This window comes from Poecilia reticulata, chromosome 1 (assembly GCF_904066995.2).
Source record: "Poecilia reticulata chromosome 1, P_reticulata-male-v2, whole genome shotgun sequence".
Taxonomy (NCBI): Eukaryota; Metazoa; Chordata; class Actinopteri; order Cyprinodontiformes; family Poeciliidae; genus Poecilia; species Poecilia reticulata.
Genome location: NC_088830.1, coordinates 27,848,857 through 27,865,051, shown reverse-complemented (window position 1 = coordinate 27,865,051; position 16,195 = coordinate 27,848,857).

Sequence of the window (16,195 nt, the reverse complement as noted above, 5' to 3'; positions counted from 1 at the left end):
TTTGCGCGAGCGCGCCGCCTAGACACCGCTAAGTTAGCGATAGCAAAGGAGGAGTTTGCAAACATGGAGCGTCTTGGCATTGTACGGCGCTCCAAAAGTCCATGGGCATCTCCATTGCACATGGTTCCCAAAGCAGACGGGGGTTGGCGACCCTGTGGGAATTTTCGGCGCCTTAACAACGCAACCAGTAATGACAGGTACCCAATTCCTCACATTCAGGACTTTTCTGCCCGCCTGGCTGGAGCAACCGTGTTCTCTAAAGTGGACTTGGTGCGAGGCTACCATCAGGTTCCAGTCCATCCCTTAGATGTACCCAAAACCGCAGTTATCACGCCTTTTGGTCTTTTTGACTTTTTACGGATGCCCTTCGGTCTTAAAGGCGCAGCGCAGACTTTCCAGCGGCTTATGGATTCGGTCCTGCAGGGTATGCCGTGTTTGTTTGTCTATTTGGACGACATATTGGTGGCTATTCCCTCTGCGGAAGAACACATGGTGCACCTTCGGCAGCTGTTTGTTAGGCTCAGTGAACATGGCCTGATCGTGAACCCAGCTAAATGCCAATTTGGACTGCCTGCTGTTGAGTTTCTGGGGCCAGGATCTCAAGGGGCGGTTCCCCTGCCTGCAAAGGTTGAAGCAGTTTCCGATTTTCCCCGCCCTCCCTCAGTGAAGCCCCTGCAGGAGTTTTTGGGTATGATTAACTTTTATAACCGTTTCATCCCACGGGCAGCTCACCTCATGCACCCCTTGTATGAGGCACTTAGAGGCAAAAAAGGGGACCAGCAGATTGAGTGGACCCCCGAGAGGGTGCAGGCATTCGATGATGCCAAGAAGGCCTTGGCTAATGCTGCGCTTTTGGCCCATCCATCTCCAGTTGCTCCTGTGGCTCTAACAACTGACGCCTCTGATTATGCAGTTGGGGCAGTTTGTGAGCAATGGGTAGATGGTGCCTGGCAACCCCTCGCTTTTTTTAGCAGGAAACTCCGGGATGCTGAAAAAAAATATAGCACCTTTGACAGGGAACTGCTTGCCCTTTTTCTGGCAACACGCCATTTCCGCTTCATGTTGGAGGGCTGGGACTTTACTGCTTTTGTTGACCACAAGCCTCTCACTTTTGCTGTGGCAAAAGTTTCTGAACCGTGGTCGGCTCGGCAACAGCAGCATTTATCTGCCATTTCAGAGTTCACTACTGACATTCAGCATGTAGCTGGCAAGAATAATCTGGTGGCTGACTGTCTGTCCAGACCAAGGGTTGCTTCTGTGCATTTAGGTGTGGACTACCTCGCCATGGCCACAGACCAACTGACCGACCCAGATATTCTGGCCTTTAAAGCAGCTGAATCCAGTTTGCATTTAGAGGAGGTCTCCTTTCATGAGTGTGGCACAACCCTTCTTTGCGATGTCTCGACTGGCAAACCTCGGCCTTTGGTCCCTTCTAGTTGGCGTCGGCGGGTTTTTGAGGCAGTTCATTCCCTTTCACACCCGGGCGTCAAAGCTTCTGTTAAACTGGTAGGGGCAAAGTTTGTGTGGCCGGGACTCCGTAAAGATGTACGGACATGGGCGGTTTCCTGTTTGGCTTGCCAGCGTGCCAAGGTCCAAGGCTCCACTGGAGCACTTTCCTATTCTGCAACGGAAGTTTGAACATGTGCATGTGGACTTAGTGGGGCCGCTTCCACCTTCCAGAGGTTTTACCTATCTCCTGACGATGGTGGACAGAACTACTCGATGGCCGGAAGCAGTTCTGCTGTCATCAACTACTTCGGCTGATGTGGCTCGAGCATTTATCTCCTCCTGGGTGTCAGAGTTGTGGACTACAGTTGCAGAGAGCCTTGGGGTTAAACTCCACCGTACTGCTGCCTACCATCCGCAGGCCAATGGTCTTTGTGAGAGGTTCCATCGCACAATGAAGGCTGCATTGCGGGCCTCATTGGTAGATAATAGTTGGATAGATCGCATGCCTTGGATTTTGTTGGGCCTGCGTTCGGGCCCAAAAGAGGACCTGCGGTTTTCTTCAGCTGAGTTGGTCCTGGGCCAGCCCTTGCTGGTACCAGGGGAATTTCTTCCGGGTACGTCGGGTTCGGTTGATTCCCAGGGAAATAAAACGGTTCTAAATGGGGAATCTAGATCTTTTGCCCCATTAGCAGCACATCACTGCCTTCCACAGGTGTTTGTGCCAAAGGACCTAATGTCTGCTGAGTATGTATTTATCCGCCATGACTCATACCGCTCACCACTTCAGCCTCCTTACGATGGTCCATTCCATGTTTTGGAGAGGGGACCTAAAGATTTTTTGGTGGAGTTGGGGGGTAATCAGGAGAGTATTTCGGTGGACCGTCTGAAGCCAGCTCATATGTTACCAGGTGACCCAGTTGAGTTGGCTCAACCACCGCGCCGTGGTCGTCCCCCAGTGTCTTTACCCACTCTTCCAGGTCCTTCCCTAACAGCTGATTTGTTCCCCTCAGGTGGACAGTTCAGTAACAGACGATCTGGAGAGTTTTTTTCACTTTCAACCCCTGTTCCGGTGAAGAGAAGCCGTGGTGACCGACTTATTAAGCTCCCTAGCCGTTACCGTTAGGTAGTTCAATTGTTTTGTTTGTCACTGCTGTTTAGTTTTTCCGTTGCGTGTCTGTTTTCTTTATATACTTGTAATGTTGTTTTGCATGTTATGGGTTTTTGTGTTTGTGACATTCTGTGTGTTCAGGGGGGGCCTGTGTGGCGGATACAATGTATATATTGTGGTGGATACAATGTATATATTTCACACCAGAATGTATGCTTTTATTTTGAAGGAGAGAAGGTGAGGTGTGAAGTGACCAACGGTTGTGGTTATTTCCATTTTTGGTTTTTTGTTGGGAGACATTGAGAATTAAACAAGACTCAAATCTTTTTCGTCTTTTTCTGCTGACTTCCACAATATATTAATTTACGTATTTATCTATTAAATTTCTTAATGTGGGACCCAAGTCCAAATTTTCGTACCACAAACAAGTAAAGGTGGTATGACAGCTAAAATATATATATGTAAATATATTCTTAAATCCTTGTTTGTAAAGACAGCGGATGCGCGCGCAACTTAACTGCAGCCGGACCCGCCTTTAACGGTCACTGGTTGTCATGGTTACCCGCATTTGCCTTGCTGTTTTGTTAGTTAGCATATTATCAGCATACTATTGACCCTTTGCAACTTCGTCACTTAAATCAGTGGTCCTCAACCTTTTTATTACCGCGGACCGGTCAAGACTTGGACATTTTTGCTGCGGCCCTGGGAGGAGGGCGGGAATGAACCGTCAGATAAGGCTTCTCTGCATGTTGGTGTTCCCGCTAAAGCCTGAATATGTCAAATTTTGTTGTCTTGGCTCTTTTATCGCAGCCTGTAGGGTTTTCCAAATAGACATCAATACGTAGACCCCTCATGGAGCGCTGAGTCGTACGTATAAGCGTCCGCCATCTTCATGGCAGCAGAGCGATCGGAGCTCCTTAAGTCCTGTGCTGTGTGGACTTGTTTCAACCGTTTTACGAAACAAACTTGATTCATTAGGATTACCTTCCCCAGGTAAGGATGAAAGATGAGAACTACTTGACTTTGCAGCCAGAAATTCGCTTCTAAACCGGAAAATATTTACCATGTAGCTAAATTGGCCCGAAATAACCGCTAATTGTTAGCATAGCAGCTAACGTTTTCATACTGTTTTCTAATGTGAGAGAGCTGACGAGAAACCGCTGTTAGAGGAGAAGTTAATTAAAAACCAGAGGATTTTGTGAAGAAAGATCCGTCAGGATCAGAGCTGGAGCTGCTGTTCTTCAGTCTGTTTCCAGCTCAGCTTCACCATGTTGGTATTTAGCTATAAAGATGCTATGAGTCAGAGCCCAACATGTTGAAAATGTCTTTTTCTGAATGTGAAGGAAACATATACGAAACATAGATCGTATGTATTTTCTATTACACTTTTGGATAATTTCTCTTTTATCCTTGGCTTTAGCCTGTGAACCAGGACGTCTCAGGAGTCATTGGAGTTCTCCCAGTGTGACCAGTAGACTGAAGCCTGTGACCAGTGTTCCCAGTATAATAAATACATGTTTTATTCTTTCACTTTTTGTGTATTTTTAAATATCTCAATCTGAAGTATTAGTGTAAAAATGTAGCTTTTGTAATGAAATAAAAATAATTTACTCTGTTAGAATTATCTTCACTCTTTGCTGTCAATAGCAGAGTTGACATACTGTAATAAATATTTATTCTCTGGAAAAAAGAAAAATATGTAGTTTAATGTTTGACAATGATTGATTTATAAATCAAAAGTCATTTCTCAATAACGTATAAAAACAATTATTTGTTTCTTGTCTTGAAATGTTAAATGTACATTAAATTATGGAATTATGTAAATATATTCTTTAATAAAACACTGTATAAGTGTGTCTGTTAATCAATTTCAATATAAAAATGATCAGAATCATTTCTATCAAATAAAACATTGTGCTCTTTATTCAGAAATGCCCCAAAACAATTAAATAATCACATCGAACGTTAGAAACGCTGTCTTTAGTAATTTCTTTGATTGCCAAATATATTAATGTGTGTGAGAAAATGTGTCAATGGCAGGTATTAACTTAAAATACTTTGTAGAACAGCACTTTATAAAGTTAGGTCCATTCACTTGTATTAGCTTACTGGCACATATTCCACATTCAATATGGCGGACGCTGTTACGTATCGCAGCAACGGGCCGACCCGCCCCATGAGGCGTCTACGTATTAATGTCTATGGTTTTCCCTGTCTGGGAACGAGAATAAAACCTGTTGAATATGACAGGTAGCCAATCAGAAAACGTGGTGACGTAAGAACAGAGGGGAATCCGAAACAGTTGACTGAGATGATATGTGTAAATCTTTATTATTAGATGTAAAGTTCATTATTATACAGTGGGGAGAACAAGTATTTGATACACTGTTGATTTTTCAGGTTTTTCCACTTGCAAAGCATGTAGAAGACTGTAATTTTTATCATAGGTACTCTTCAACTGTGAAATGAAATCTAAAACAAAAATCCAGAAAAATACAATGTATGATTTTTAAATAATTAATTTCCATTTTATTGTGTGAAATAAGTATTTGATCATCTATCAACCAGTAAGAATTTTGGCTCTCACAGACATGTTAGTTCTTCTTTAAGAAGCCCTCCCGTTCTCCACTCATTACCTGTATTAACTGCACCTGTTTGAACTCGTTACCTGTATAAAAGACACCTGTCCACACAATCAATCAATCAGACTCCAGCATCTCCACAATGCCCAAGCCAGAGAGCTGTGTAAGGATATCAGGGTTAAAATTGTAGACCTGCACAAGGCTGGGATGGGCTACAGGACAATAGGCAAGCAGCTTGGTGAGAAGGCAACAGCTGGTGCAATTATTAGAAAATGGAAGAAATACAAAATAACGGAAAATCTCCCTCGGTCTGGGGCGTCATGCAAGATCTCAGCTCGTGGAGCATCATTGATCTTGAGGAAGGTGAGGAATGAGCCCAGAACTACACGGCAGGACCTGGTCAATAACCTGAATAGAGCTGGGACCACAGTCTCAAAGAAAACAATCAGTAACACTCTATACCGTCAAGGATTAAAATCCTGCAGTGCACACAAGGTGCCCTTCCTCAAGCCAAAAAGCCCATCTGATGTTTGCAAATGACCATCTGAATGATCCAGAGGAGGAATGGGAGAAGGTCATGTGGTCTGATGAGACAAAAATAGAACTTTTTGGTTTAAACTCCACTTGTCACGTTTGGAGGAAGAAGAATGATGAGTACAACCCCAAGAACACCATCCCAACCGTGAAGCATGGCGATGGAAACATCATTCTTTGGGGATGCTTTTCTGCAAAGGGGACAGGACGACTGCACCATATTGTGGAAAGGATGGATGGGGCCATGAATCGTGAGATTTTGGCCAACCTCCTTCCCTCAGTAAGAGCACTGAAGATGGGTCGTGGCTGGGTCTTCCAGCATGATAACTACCCAAAACACACAGCCAGGGCAACTAAAGAGTGGCTCCGTAGGAAACATCTTAAGGTCCTGGAGTGGCCTAGCCAGTCTCCAGACCTGAATCCAATAGAAAATCTTTGGAGGGAGCTTAAAGTCCGTGTGGCCCAGCGACAGCCCCGAAACCTGAAGGCTCTGGAGGAGATCTGTATGGAGGAGTGGGCCAAAATCCCTGCTGCAGTGTGTGCAAACCTGGTCAAGAACTACAGGAAACGTCTGATCTCTGTAATTGCAAACAAAGGTTTCTGTACCAAATATTAAGTTTCTTTTTTCTGGTGTATCAAATACTTATTTCACGCAATAAAATGGAAATTAATTATTTAAAAATCATACATTGTATTTTTCTGGATTTTTGTTTTAGATTCCATCACTCACAGTTGAAGAGTACCTATGATAAAAATTACAGTCATCTACAAGCTTTGCAAGTGGGAAAACCTGAAAAATCAACAGTGTATCAAATACTTGTTCTCCCCACTGTATATTATTGTGTTTATTCAGTTAAAAATGTTAACTATGAAAAAACATAGTCACAGAGGTTTGGAGAATTGGCCGACAATTCTTAAATCTTGCTGTCTAAACCAGACTTAAGACTCACAAGCTCTACTCATCTCCTCTCAACCACTGCCCAAACACTCTCTGACTCTGGTCGCTATGGTAAAGTTTACATATCCCTTCAAAATAAGATACAGATGCGCCACAAAAACAAACATTTAACTTTCGTGAAAATTTTAACTCACTATAATGACTAACGGGAGCCCTGAGCTTGTTTCTCTGCAACGAGACGGTCCCATCTGGGAGTGATGAGAGACAATGACACCCGAGGTGTTGCTTAAGCACAGGGTGCTTGGTCTCTATGTCGCGAAGCACTTTGAAGCTTCATTGCCTCATTAGCGAGCCGGTTGCCACATGTTATGCAGAGCGGGCTTGTAATGTGGGACTCGCCTACCGGTCTAGGATAAATCCATTCTCCTGTCTCTTCTATGGGCCTTTTCCCCTTCGCAAAGAAACTTTCCAAAGACATCTGATCTGTTTCTTACTCATTTTGTTTGTGGGCTCAGTGTTGGCGCGCAAGTAACCGAGAGAATCCGGTAAAAGGATTTTCAAAATAAAAGATCCTCCAGACTCAAATAATACATAAAACTGAAATATTTAATTATTTCTTGTGCGGCCCGATACCAATTGGTCCGCGGACCGGTACCGGTCCGTGGACCGGGGGTTGGGGACCACTGACTTACATCATTCGAGGCGCCATGACAGACTAATGAAATGAGGGATGGGCGTATCGAACAGAGCAACTGAAATTGTTTTCCCAAGTTGTTTCTGCCAGTTTATTTATGGCTCATACTTATTTACAAGTTTCAAATAGCTGGCTTGGAAACTGACCAATATCTCCTCCCTCCTGATATGTTGATCTAATTACCGATTTTACCTGAATTCGCACCACATGATTTACATCACTATGTAATAAACGGCGTTTCACCTTAAACCGATCAGAATTAAAAAACGTACAAAAGATCAGATGCTAACCATTTTTTTCCATACGTTAGGCTACATGACGGTGTGACTGGCTCCATAGTTACCAACAGTTCCTTCTCCATAAAGCGGTATTTGATATATTTCTAATCATATTTACTCATAAAATATATGAACTTTAGTCTTCTTATCTTATAAAAAGTGTTCGCTGTAAATCTGTGATTACACCAACGGCTTAACAGTCATTATGATCGACAGCTGCCAGTTATTTTGATCAACAGCTGCTATCCAAAACCGATATAACTTCCCTCACTAAAAGTTATACAATAAAATGACAAGTTTGGTTTGCATCCTTGTCTGTTTGTGCAGCAGACCCCGCAGTATCCTATGACCGTTTTTAAAGTGAAATCAACTAAGTAGAAGCGATATTTGGTTACAGATGTCTGTTTTTGAGGACCGTTACGGCGGAGTTCTGGACCGCGTGACGTCACATGGAAAGGGAAAATTATTTTCTGTAGCGTTCCTTGCTTATCACAAGATTCCTTAAAGTCGCTCAGTTTTTTTTTGTTTGTTTGTTTCAGTAAGAGATCCCAGAAATCGACATGTAGAATATTTTGATTCATATATTTTAGTATAAAATTCTGAACAATATTTTGTGACGTCTCCATCAATGTTCAACTTTTGAATGGTGTCAATTTTGGCATGGAATCTTTCAAGTACGTACTATTCTGCTCTCCTTCAACATTAATTTCACAAACATTATGGAGTGTGCAACATGCACTGATGACAGGGAGTTGATGGTAGAGATCTGTACATCAAGCCGTTTGCTAAGGCACCTCCATCGACTCTTCAATCGGCCAAATGCATTCTCCACGGTCATCCTTGCTTTGCTGTGGCATTCATTGAAGTAGCGTTGATCTGCCGTTAGTGTTCCTGTATCTGTGTGTCCTTTACGCAACCAGATTCGAAGGGGGTAAGCAGGATCACCTAGCAGCAATATAGGCACTCAAACACCCATGATCTCTTTCTAAATCTTGTTCTAAAATTGTACAGTAAACAATTAAAAGAAGTTGGATAAAATCTAAATTTCCTATCACCCCCTGCCAGCATGCCTAGGTGGGCCCCATGTGGGGGAAAGGAGGGCTTATATATGGGTCCCATATAGGTTTGTCCACGGGTTCCACAGTAGTTAATACATTAAAAAAATGTCTTCCAAGAGGAAGACATTTTTCCATTTTTTTAACGTATTAACTACAGAATTTTAAAATGAGCAAATATCAGTATTTACTACCCAAAACAATGATCCACTACTCCCAGTAGAATAACTGAGTGCTATCCTTTGCAGTTAAAATGATCACGTGATTCTCCTCTGGAACAACTATGGGGTTATGGGCCCAGTTGATTGCTCCTAGACACTGCGGGAATCCCCATCTCTGTTTGAATCCTTCGATCACCTCTTGCAGAACCGCTCCATGGGGTATTTTTATGTACTCAGGCACAAGTACACGACAAACTGCGTTGCAGATCTCGTGGACCAGGGAGCAGATGGTAAACCTCGCAATACCGAAGAGTTTAGCTATAGTGCGATAACATGCACCTGTTGCAAGCCAATACAGTCCCATGGCAACTCGTTTACCTGTTGGTATGGGTCGCCGAAGATGTGTGGCTGTACATGTGAGAGTCAAAGAGAGATGCTCACATACGTACATACATGTTTTTCTTGCCATTCTAAAATTTTGGATGAAGTCGGTGTCACTAAAGCCAATTACCGTGCATCTGTTTCCCACCACTCCTGACTTCGACTCCGAACTCACGCATTACGCTGAATTGATGTTGCTGCCACTGCTTCACAAAATGCCATGGATAAAATCCGGACTCTTTCTTTTAAATCTTCTGAAGATGAGTATGTTAAGGTGATGGTGGTTGGCCAACAACTTGAAGATTGCTAGATATGTTCCATTCCCATCCACGTGTAACCCCTTTACACGTGGGGTCCGTCTCAGGTCCAGTATGTTGACTTTATGACAAATCCACTCAGGTTCACTGTACTTGATTTTCTCAAGAGAGAAAATCAAGTTGGTGATTAATGTCGTCACTTCACAAGCTTTACATTAAATAACATACATGGTTCTCAATGAGCAGTTAAAAGTTGTAAAATTAAATATTTAAAATGCACATTAGTTATAAATAAAAAACATTGCAAAATTGCACATTCTACCCGCTATGTAAATACGTGTGCTTAAAATACATTTTATAATGATAATACTTATTAATAAAAAACAGATCTGATCATAATACATAATACCACAGTAACAGATTGCAACAGACGAGCAGACAGTAACTATACAACGTGTCAACGTCAGTATAACATTTTTTATATACCAATAATGTCGGGGTTAACAACTTCTTGACTAAACAAAGTGAAGTTAAAGAATAACACATTTTTGATAAAATAGATGTTATTGAAGTATTTATTGAAGTATTGAAGTACGTTATTGTGCCCTCTACTGCGCCTGCGGGACAGTTTCAGTTTGTTTGCCCGGTCACACTGGAGATAGCATACAGGTCGGATATTTTTGGAAGTGTGAACGGCCCCGGCAAACAAAAAATCCGATTTGACAGAGAATTGGAATTGGGTCACTTCCATATGCCATGTAATCAAATTTGCATATGTTCTCAAAAATTTTGATAATTCAAATTTTAAGAGTTCCAAATTGTTACAAAACTTTCTTTCTACCAGAGAATTATACCAGAAGCGTTGAATTAATGAATGAACCATTTTATGGATAGAACTGTGCAGTTCCCAGTATGAACTGGGGCGAGTATTAGGATTAATAGAGATTTGTATTCATATTGCTTTGTGGTCAATTAAAGGAGTGGTGAGGGTATTGACATTAATACCATTGCGATCAAAACAATTGGAAATCAGACAGAAATCTATACGTAGTAAACTAGTACATGCTTTGTTGCTCCAAGAATATGAACTTAAAGTTTTAATCTCTGCACTGCAGTGTTGTAGCTATAGTTAGCTTAGCTGTATTAGCTGTGCGTCCGGTCTGCAGAAAGAGTAGTTAAGATAAAATTAATGGGAGAAGCGGCCTTTAAGAGTTCAATTGTTTGCAGTATATCGCGGGTATTTAATGCATTATATGGATGTCAACGTATGAAAACAAGGGTGCTGCTCAACCACTGAGACTAACGTCTGCCTCGGTCGCCATTTTGTCCGACCTTTCTTCTTCCTCACCGTCTTTCATGTTTTTTTTGGCGGTTGGCAAACAACGAAAATGGACCGCAGTGAAGTTTCTTGCTAACGTTTGTCCGTTATGTATACATTGCAGCAGTTAAACGCTGACGCTTACCGGAAGTTGTTTACAGTTGTGCTGAAAACAACCGTCTTCCACTGCGGTAATGCACGGTTTTTGACCGCAGTGAAGTTAGTTTCAAGTTGGATATTCGATATTCGAGCTCCGCGGAGTAAGCGGCGTTTAGCTCAAGGTTGATCCGATTTATGAACGCTAATGTCGGCCAATGGGGTATATGCCACGGACTTCCGTTTTAGCACTTCCGCATTTTTATGCCACATAAAATGGTTCCGGTGCACACTGTTAACAGTGGCTCCTGTTAACAGTGGCTCCTGTTAACAGTGGCTCCTCAGTTCTGCAGGACTATTAATGATGCCTATAGAATTATTCAGACGTCCTGAAACGCTCCAACAACAACAAATGATTTAAGCTGGATGTGTCAAAACTTCACAATAACTTCGAAGGTAAGTTAATAAATCGTTTGTATTCATCATAATGCCTCATATGTCTGACGTAGCTAACAGGGACAAGCTTACAAAGGTGCTATGTAAATGTTAAGTGTTTTGATTATCTGTGTATTGTGCAATCTACATATCTACGCTTTATAGAGCATTTGGCATTATTATTTTAACTTTCCGTTTTCTTTCTTTTTTTAATCTTTATTATATGGCTTCCTGGAGGGAGAGATTGGCTGAGCTAATGTTGCCAACAACTTTTCTCCTGCTATTAACATTTTTGCTTTTCTTTATATTAAGTATTTCCATCAGTTGCTCTTTTTCTGTTTTGTATACAGTATTTGTTTATACAGTATTTTTTTTTTTTTTACCTTAATGCTTACCTGGTCAGTTGAGGTGGAAATGTACATCCTCTTGATTACTGACAAATGTCAGAACCACATGGACTGAGCTTGTTACATCAAATCAATCTGAATCTTTATTTCTCATTAAAACGACTTCTTGTAATTTTAAGACATTGTTATAAAATGTAATTTTTATTCTGCTGTAACGATGACTGCATTCTTGTAATTAAAATTTCTTGTATCCTGACCGTAATGCTCCCTTATACAAATCACAGAACAGATGATTGAAATAAAGGCACTTTTTGAAAGTATTTTCTGTGATTTTATTATAGAAGTTGAGTACGGGAGGAATCGATTAAAATCAAATCTGGTATGAAAAAAAAAATTGTATCATCCAGCCTTATTCAGCATATTAAATTATATGACTAACAACATATTACTTAATACATTTCTTTGCTGGTATAACCTAAATGTGTTGCATTTTAACATCTCACTTGAATTCCTGATCTACATGCAAATACTTGATATAACGTGAACACCGAGAAAAGGGGAAAAAGTTTGTGAAATGTAGAGAATTACAAATGAGATTAAATTTTATTGTAGGTACAAACAGGATAGCAAAATGAACAGTGAATATATAATATACTTCCTGGCAGCTAATCAGACATCAGACTTGTTTGTCTTTACTGGTGATGAAAACTCGTCACTCTGGAGGAGAGGAAGACCGGCTCAGCCCCGTCCAGGATGACTGCAGTGTCAGGGTAGCCGATAAAGTCTGCAGGCAGATTTTTGCATATCTGGTGCTCCGGTTTCCAGATCATAGTTTAACCAAGTAAATAAAAAGTTAGTCCACGTTGTGGTGATCTAGCAGACCGTGGACTGATAGACGTCATCAGCTGGTCCAGGTGCTTGGATCCAGTGGAAAGGTAATCGGCACAGAGGCTCAATCATGGCTCAGAAAAACATCACGAAGTGTTACGATGCAAACCTGAAAAATTAAAAAGAAAAAAAAACTAATACGTGTCCATATTTAGCTGCACAACGTAATCAAAACTAATAAATCCTCAGCTCTTTTTGAGAGTTTTGCTTGAAAATAAATTGACAATATCTCAAGAAATTAAATGTGTAAGTGAAATAGTTCTGGTATGTTTCAGAGGTGTAACAACTCTGAAGTTACTGAGTAAGAGTGAACTTAAATACTACTTAGAAAATGCATGTTAAAATCTGAATACTCTTTTGAAAGTGTGCAGCTGAAATTAATTTAAACTACTAGCAGGCAAAGCACAGTGTCCGCCTAATATCTGCACCAACAGTAATACAAAAAATGATGCGTAGAAGAGGCATTAGTTTATAAAAGTCGAGGCAAACCTAAATTTACCATTTTAAAAACATCTATTAAATTTTAAAGTCATATACAATATTTTCAGTAATTTTAATATTAAATAATATGTTTTCTTCAATAGCTTCCAAGTCATGTGACCTATTGACCCATAATTAAGCAACATAATTAAGAAATTATCTATGCAGACTAGTAGAATTAAGGCACAGTCATTTGTTTTCCATTTTAAGCCATTTTCCTTTTTTTTTTAGGATTTTTTTTGTTAAAATTTAGTATTTTTCTTCATTAGCTTCCAGGTCATGTGACCTGTTGACTCAAAATCATCCATCCATCCCAGCCACCCTGCGGAGGAAACCCATTTCGACCGCTTGTATCCGTGTTCTTGTTCTTTCTGTCATGACCCAAAGCTCATGACCATAGATGAGGGTGGGAACGTAGATCGACCGGTAAATTGAGAGCTTCGCTTTTTGACTCAGCTCTCTCTCTTCACCACGACGGACCGGTACAGTGCCCGCTTCACGGCAGACGCTGCCCCAATCCGCCTGTCGATCTCCCGCTACCTTCTTCCCTCATTCGTGAACAAGATCCCCAGATACTTAAACTCCTCCACTTGAGGCAGGACGACCCCCCTGACCTGGAGAAGGCACTCTACCCTTTTCCGGCTAGCGTACCTCGAGCGTGAAAATTCTCAACTATCTAGAACCATCGGCAATCCAAGAACCACCAGAAATCCACGGACCAACCAGTAACTGAAGAAACATCAGTTAGAGCAAGTACCAGTTTTACAAGAGCACCCACTGGGATTAGAAGAGCACCCATGGTGGCACCCAGTATCTCAGTGTTCCCGACTGGTGCATTTTCACTAAAACGGTACCTGCCCATGTACCGACTTTTCTCAGAACTGATTTGGTTCTTGGTTCTCCTGCTTCTTCTGCTCTGAATCATCCAGTTTTTCTCTGAGCAGAGCATTTTCATTAATCAGCTCTGTGTTCTGCTTGCACAAGTTCTTGATTCGTTGGCGATTTTTCCTCTGTTGGTAACGCAGATTGCCCAACTCTTTCCAAAGATCATCCAGCTCTCCAGACTTCTAGTCCACCTTCTCCTGTGTCTTTTCCATATCTGTCCGAAGCTTCTGGACTTCGCCTCTCAGAAACTGTTGGGTGTTCTCGAGAGATTGCGCTTCATCTTTCATTTCTTTGTATTTGCGCTCTCTGTCATTGAGTTCTGCATAAACCGACACCAGCTGCCCACGGAGTCCATTGCTTTGAGCTTCTAGTAAATCGTATTGTGCTTGCAGGCGGCAAGGCCTGCAAGCACTTCTGTGATTCTTCAATGCCTCTATTTTAGATCTCAGACATTCAACAGTCTTTCTAAGTTCATGATTTTCCTGCTCCATTGCACGTCCCAAGAGCAAGGTTCTGTAACTGAAGATCAGGTTGACGGGAACCCCTCCCTCAAGCACCATTCAGATTCAGAACAGTGTTTAGGACAGGAGTTTATGACATACAGTCAGTACAATCCCAACAGTTGTGCCAAAACCCAAGCCAAAACTCAAGCCGCTCATTAATGACTCTCCACAATTAGACAAAAAGCTCCACATGCTCCATGGTGGACGCTGCTGCTGCCTCACTTCTGGGTAGAGATGTTGCATTATAGCCTCCTCTAGTTCTTCTTCATCAGACTCGTCCAAATCGTAATATTTGTTAATTTTCCTCATCAGTTTTGCAATTTCATCCCGTAATTCCTGTGTATTCAAACCTTGTAACCTCCTTCTTTGTATCCTCAGATAAAATTCCTGAAATTCCTCAATAAACTCTGGATCCTCCATCATACAAGTTTTTGAACAAGTTGCTAGTCTTTCTTCAGTGCCTTTTCCAGATCTGTCCGAAGCTTCTGGACTTCGCCTCTCAGAAACTGTTGGGTGTTCTCGAGAGATTGCGCTTCATCTTTCATTTCTTTGTATATGCGCTCTCTTTCATTGAGTTCTGCATAAACAGACACCAGCTGCCCACGGAGTCCATTGCTTTGAGCTTCTAGTAAATCGTATTGTGCTTGCAGGCGGCTAGACCTGTAAGCACTTCTGCGATTCTTCAATGCCTCTATTTTAGATCTCAGACATTCAACATTCTTTCTAAGTTCATGATTTTCCTGCTCCATTCCACGTCCCCAGAGCAAGGTTCTGCAACTGAAGATCAAGTTGACGGGAACCCCTCCCTCAAGCACCATTCAGATTCAGAACAGTGTTTAGGACAGGAGTTTATGACATACAGTCAGTACAATCCCAGCAGTTGTGCCAAAACCCAAGCCAAAACTCAAGCTGCTCATAAATGACTCTCCACAATTAGACAAAAAATTCCACATGATCCATGGTGGACGCTGCTGCTGCCTCACTTCTGGGTAGAGATGTTGCATTATAGCCTTTTAGTTCTTCTTCATCAGACTCGTCCAAATCGTAATATCCGTTAATTTTCATCATCAGTTTTGCTATTTCATCCCATAATTCCTGTGTATTTAAACCTTGTAACCTTATTCTTTGTATCCTCAGATAAAATTCCTGAAGTTCCTCAATAAACTCTGGATCCACCATCGGACAAGTTTTTGAACAAGTTGCTAGTCTTTCTTCAGTGCCTTTTCCAGATCTGTCCGAAGCTCCTGGACTTCGCCTCTCAGAAACTGTTGGGTGTGCTCGAGAGATTGCGCTTCATCTTTCATTTCTTTGTATTTGCGCTCTCTTTCATTGAGTTCTGCATAAACCGACATCAGCTGCCCACGGAGTCCATTGCTTTGAACTTCTAGTAAATCGTATTGTGCTTGCGGGCGACTAGGCTTGCAAGAGCGAGTCTTCAATGCCTCTGTTTTAGATCTGAGATGTTTGACAGTCTTTCTAAGTTCACGATTTTCCTGCTCCAGTCTACTGTCCATCCCGTCAAGCTCCTCAGTCCCAGGTGTGTCTCCTATTTTCAGACATTTTTTTAATCTGTTTTGTGAAAAGACTTATATTAAAAAGTGTTTTATTTCCGTTTGAAGGCTGCCCGCTTCCATGGAAGGACAACCGAAAATCGCTCTTATAAACATGTAATTTCTAAAATCACGATACCCTCACTTTGTATCCCTCTGAAAAATGAACCCATTTAAATAAAGAAATCCCTCCATGGGTGATAACACGATAGAGAGCGTTCAATTTATAGCGTTAACACCGGAGCTGTAAGTGGTCCGGTATGAAAAGGGGATGATAGAACAACGGTACCACAGCA